This window comes from Arachis hypogaea, chromosome 14, assembly GCF_003086295.3.
Source record: "Arachis hypogaea cultivar Tifrunner chromosome 14, arahy.Tifrunner.gnm2.J5K5, whole genome shotgun sequence".
Lineage (NCBI taxonomy): Eukaryota > Viridiplantae > Streptophyta > Magnoliopsida > Fabales > Fabaceae > Arachis > Arachis hypogaea.
In genome coordinates, this window is record NC_092049.1 from 28,637,724 (window position 1) to 28,643,899 (window position 6,176).

At 38.6% G+C, this 6,176-nt stretch overlaps 1 non-coding gene across 1 annotated transcript; it reads left to right on the forward strand.

Annotated features, from left to right (window-relative positions):
• Positions 1 to 4,810: 4,810 nt before the first annotated feature.
• LOC112746508 (small nucleolar RNA R71) lies at positions 4,811 to 4,918 on the forward strand. Its single transcript, XR_003174389.1, has one exon. It is a non-coding gene; the product is annotated as a small nucleolar RNA R71 (small nucleolar RNA).
• The last annotated feature ends 1,258 nt before the right edge of the window (positions 4,919 to 6,176 follow it).

Below are 6,176 nucleotides of genomic sequence, written 5' to 3' on the forward strand. Positions count from 1 at the left end.
GAAAATACAAAAGTGATGAAGGTTCAGGCATGGCCGAGAGGCCAGCCCCCAAACGTGATCTAAAGATGAGACTAAAAGATAATCCAAAGATGTAAATACAATAGTAAAAAGTCCTACTTATACTAAACTAGTTACTAGGGTTTACAGAAATGAGTAAATGATGTAGAAATCCACTTTCGGGGCCCACTTGGTGTGTGCTTGGGTTGAGCATTGAGCTTTACACGTGTAGAGGCTTCTCTTGGAGTTGAATGCCAGTTTGTAACCTGTTTCTGGCGTTTAACTCCACTTTGCAACCTGTTTCTGGCGTTTAACTCCAGAATGCAGCATGGAACTGGCGTTGAACGCCAGTTTGCGTCGTCTAAACTCGGGCAAAGTATGGACTATTATATATTGCTGGAAAGCCCTGGATGTCTACTTTCCAAAGAAATTGAGAGTGAGCCATTTGGAGTTCTGTAGCTCCAGAAAATCCACTTTGAGTACAGGGAGGTCAGAATCCAGCAACATCTGCAGTCCTTCTTCAACCTCTGAATCTGATTTTTGTTCAAGTCCCTCAATTTCAGCCAGAAAATACCTAAAATCATAGAAAAACACACAAACTCATAGTAAAGTCCAGAAATGTAATTTTTATTTAAAAAATAATAAAAATATACTAAAAACTAACTAAATTATACTGAAAACTATGTAAAAATAATGCCAAAAAGCGTATAAATTATCCGCTCATCACAACACCAAACTTAAATTGTTGCTTATCCCCAAGCAACTGAAAATCAAGTAGGATAAAAAGAAGAGAATATACTATAAATTTCAAAATATCAATGAAACTTAGCTCCAATCAGATGAGCGGGACTTGTAGCTTTTTGCCTCTTGAATAGTTTTGGCATCTCACTTTATCCATTGAAGTTCAGAATGATTGGCATCTATAGGAACTTAGAATTTAGATAGTGTTATTGATTCTCCTAGTTCAGTATGTTGATTCTTGAATACAGCTACTTTATGAGTCTTGGCCGTGGCCCTAAGCACTTTGTTTTCCAGTATTACCACCGAATACATAAATGCCACAGACACATAACTGGGTGAACCTTTTCAGATTGTGACTCAGCTTTGCTAAAGTCCCCAATTAGAGGTGTCCAGGGTTCTTAAGCACACTCTTTTTTTTTTTGCTTTGGACCTCGACTTTAACCGCTCAGTCTCAAGCTTTTGGCTTGAGACCTTCACGCCACAAGCACATGGTTAGGGACAGCTTGGTTCAGCCGCTTAGGCCAGGATTTGATTCCTTTAGGCCCTCCTATCCACTGATGCTCAAAGCCTTGGATCCTTTTTATTACCCTTGCCTTTTGGTTTTAAGGGCTATTGGCTTTTTGCTCTTGCCTTTTGGTTTAAAGAGCTCTTGGCTTTTTCTGCTTGCTTTTTCTTTTTCTTTTATTTTTGCCATTTTTTTTCTTTTCTCTCTTTTTTTTTTTCTGCAAGCTTTTGTATTCACTGCTTTTTCTTGCTTCAAGAATCATTTTTATGATTTTTCAGATCATCAAATAACATTTCTCCTTTTCATCATTCTTTCCAGAGCCAACATATTTAACATTCATAAACATCAACTTCAAAAGACATATGCACTGTTCAAGCATTCATTCAGAAAACAAAAAGTATTGTCACCACATCAAAATAATTAAACTAGTTTCAAGGATGAATTCGAAACCATGTACTTCTTGTTCTTTTGTAATTAAAGCATTTTTCATTTAAGAAAGGTGATGGATTCATAGGACATTCATAGCTTTAAGACATAGACACTTAAACACTAGTGATCATGTAGTAAAGACACAAACATCAATAAAACATAAGGCTCAAAAATTGAAAAACAGTAAAATAAATAGACAAGGAGATTAAGGAATGAGTCCACCTTAGTGAGGGTGGCGTCTTCCTCTTCTTGAAGAACCAATGGTGCTTTTGAGCTCCTCTATGTCTCTTCCTTGCCTTTGTTCCTCCTCCCTCATAGCTCTTTGATCTTCTCTAATTTCATGGAGGATGATGGAGTGCTCTTGGTGCTCCATCCTTAGTTGTCCCATGTTGGAGCTTAATTCTCCTAGGAAAGTGTTGATTTGCTCCCAATAGTTTTGTGGAGGAAAGTGCATCCCTTGAGGCATCTCAGGGATTTCATGGTGAGGAATTTCCTCATGCTCATGTTGAGTTCCATAAGTAGGTTCTCTTGTTTGCTCCATCCTTTTCTTAGTGGTGAGCTTTTGAGATGAATCTCTCCATCTCCTATGACTCAGAGGTGGAAGCTTTTGCCTTCCCTTTCCTCTTTCTAGAGGTTTCTCTGGCCTTAGGTGTCATAAATGGTTATGAAAAACCACAAAGCAACGCTTTTACCACACCAAACTTAAAAGGTTTGCTCGTCCCCGAGCAAAAGAAGAAAGAAAGTAGTAGAAGAAGAAGAAAATGGAGGAGATGGAGGGAGAATGTGTATTCGGCCAAGGGGGTTTTATGTGGTTATGATGTGTGAGAAGGAAGGAGTGATGGGTTGAATTTGAGTGGGTGGGTGTAGGTGGTTGTATGATGGTTTTGGAGGAGTAATGGAGGTGATTGGTGGAAGTTATTTGGGGAAGAGAGTTATGAAAAGGTGTGAAGAGGAGAGAAGAAAAAGTGGGGATCCTGTGGGGTCCACAGATCCAGTGGGGCCAAGGACTTAACATCCCTGCTCAAATTAGGCGTGTAAAATGCCCTTGCTGTGCAATCCTGGCGTTTAACGCCAGACTGCTGCCTGTTTCTAGCGTTAAACGCCCAAATGTAGCTTGTTTCTAGCATTTAACGCCAGGTAGATGCTTGGTTCTGGCGTTAAACGCCAGCTTGGTGCTTGTTTCTGGCGTTAAACGCCAGACAGATGCTTGTTTCTAGCGTTCAAATGCCAGACTGCTCTCCTCCAGGGTGTGCTGTATTCAATGTTGTTTTTCATTCTGTTTTTTTTTATTTTTCAGTAGTTTTTGTGACTTCACATGATCATCAACCTAATAAAACACGAAATAACAAAAAGAGAATAAAATAGATATGATTAAATAACATTGGGTTGCCTCCCAACAAGCGCTTCTTTAATGTCAATAGCTTGACTGTGAGCTCTCATGGAGCCTCACAGATAATCAGAGCAAGGTGGGAACCTCCCAACACCAAACTTAGAGTTTGAATGTGGGGGTTCAACACCAAACTTAGAGTTTGGTTGTGGCCTCCCAACACCAAACTTAGAGTTTGACTGTGGGGGCTTTGTTTGACTCTGTAGTGAGAGAAGCTCTTCATGCTTCCTCTCCATGGTTACAGAAGGAGATCCTTGAGTTTCAAACACAAGGTTGTCCTCATTCAGTTGGAGGACCAACTCTCCTCTGTCCACATCAATCACAGCTCTTGCTGTGGCTAGGAAGGGTCTTCCAAGGATGATGGATTCATCCTCATCCTTCCCAGTGTCTAGGAATATGAAATCAGCAGGGATGTAAAGGCCTTCAACCTTTACTAACACGTCCTCTACTTGTCTATAAGCCTATTTTCTTGAGTTGTCTGCCATCTCTAATGAGATTCTGGCAGCTTGCACCTCAAAGATCCCAAGTTTCTCCATTACAGAGAGTGGCATTAAGTTTATTCCTGACCCCAGGTCACACAGAGCCTTCTCAAAGGTCATGGTGCCTATGGTACAGGGTATTAAGAATTTGCCTGGATCTTGTTTCTTTTGAGGTAATTTCTGCCTATCCAATGTATTTAGTTCATTGGTGAGCAAGGGAGGTTCATCTTCCCAAGTCTCATTACCAAATAGCTTGGCATTCAGCTTCATGATTGCACCAAGGTACTTAGCAACTTGCTCTTCAGTAATGTCTTCATCCTCTTCAGAGGAAGAATACTCATCAGAGCTCATGAAGGGCAGAAGGAGGTTCAATGGAATCTCTATGGTCTCTAGATGAGCCTCAAATTCCTTTGGTTCCTCAAGGGAGAACTCCTTATTGGTCACTGGGCGTCCCAGGAGGTCTTCCTCACTAGGATTCACGTCCTCCTCCTCCCTTGTAGGTTCGGCCATGATGGTCAAATCAATGGCCTTGCACTCTCTCTTTGGATTTTCTTCTGTATTGCTTGGGAGAGTACTAGGAGGAGTTTCAGTGACTCTTTTACTCAGCTGGCCCACTTGTGCCTCCAAATTTCTAATGGAGGACCTTGTTTCATTCATGAAACTTACAGTGGCCTTAGATAGATCAGAGACTATATTTGCTAAGCTAGATGGATTCTACTCAGAATTCTCTGTCTGTTGCTGAGTGGATGATGGGAAAGACTTGCTATTGCTAAACCTATTTCTTCCACCATTATTAAAGCCTTGTTGAGGCTTTTGTTGATCCTTCCATGAGAAATTTGGATGATTTCTCCATAAGGGATTATAGGTGTTTCCATAGGGTTTACCCATGTAATTCACCTCTGCTATTGCAGGGTTCTCAGGATCATAAACTTCTTCTTCAGAAGATGCCTTTTTAGTACTGTTGGATGATTCCTTCAATCTATTCAGACTCTAAGAGATCATATTGACTTGCTGAGTCAATATTTTGTTCTGAGCCAATATGGCATTCAGAGTATCAATTTCAAGAACTCCCTTCCTCATAGGCGTCCCATTACTCACAGGATTCCTTTCAGAAGTGTACATGAACTGGTTATTTGCAACCATGTCAATGAGTTCTTGAGCTTCTGCAGGCGTTTTCTTTAGGTGAATGGATCCACCTGCAAAATGGTCCAATGACATTTTAGATAATTCAGACAGACCATCATAGAATATATCCAGGATGGTCCATTCTGAAAGCATGTCAGAAGGACACTTTTTGGTCAGTTCCTTGTATCTCTCCCAAGCTTCATAGAGGGATTCACCTTCCTTTTGTCTGAAGGTTTGAACATCCACTCTAAGCTTACTAAGCTTTTGAGGAGGAAAGAACTTGGCTAAGAAAGCCGTGACCAGCTTATCCCAAGAGTTCAGGCTGTCTTTAGGTTGAGAGTCCAACCATATTCTAGCTCTGTCTCTTACAGCAAATGGGAAAAGCATAAGCCTGTAGACCTCGAGATCAACCCCATTGGTCTTAAGAGTACCACAGATCTGCAAGAATTCAGTTAAGAACTGAAAGGGATCTTCGGATGGAAGTCCATAAAACTTGCAATTCTGTTGCATCAGAGAAACTAATTGAGGTTTCAGCTCAAAATTGTTTGCTCCAATGGCAGGGATTGAGATGCTTCTTCCATGTAAATTGGAATTAGGTGCAGTAAAGTCACCAAGCATCTTCATTGCATTGTTATTATTTTTGGCCATGTCTCCTTCTTTTTCGAAAATTTCTGTCAGATTTTCTCCAGAGAGTTGTGCTTTAGCTTCCCTTAGCTTCCTCTTCAGAGTCCTTTCAGGTTCAGGATCATCTTTAACAAGAATGTTCTTATCCTTGTTCCTGCTCATATGAAAAAGAAGAAAACAGAAAAGAAAATATGAAATCCTCTATGTCACAGTATAGAGATTCCTTTATGTGAGTAGAAGAAGATAAGAATAGAAGAAGGAAAAGATGAGAATCCAAACACAAGGGTGAGGAGTGGGTTCGAATTCTTAGATGAAGAGGAGTGTTAGTAAATAAAAAAATAATTAAAAGGAGATGAGGGAGAAGAATTTTCGAAAATCATTTGAAAAGAAAAGAAAAATATTTTTTTTAATTTAAATTTAAAATTAAAATTCGAAAATAAAAAAGAAGAAAAATTAAATTAAATTAAAATTTAAAATAATTAGTTAATTTAAAAAGGAATTTTGAAAAAAAGGGAGTGGATTTTCAAAAATTAGAGATAGAATTAGTTAGGTTGTTTTGAAAAAGATATGATTGAAATAGTAAACTTTTAAAATCAAACAAAAAGTCAAGTAGTTAATTGAAAAAGATTTGAAAATCAATTTTTGAAAAGATAAGAAGTTGGAAAAGAAGTTGGAAAAGATTTTGAAATTGATTTTGAAAAAGATGTGATTGACATTTATTTTGAAAAAGATTTGGAAAAGAAATTTAAAAAGATTTGATTTTTGAAATCAAAGTTGATTACTTGACTAACAAGAAACTAAAAAGGTATTATTCTAGAGTTTAAAGATTGCACCTTTCTTACTAGGCAAGTAACAAACTTAAAAATTTTGAATCAATCACATTAATTGT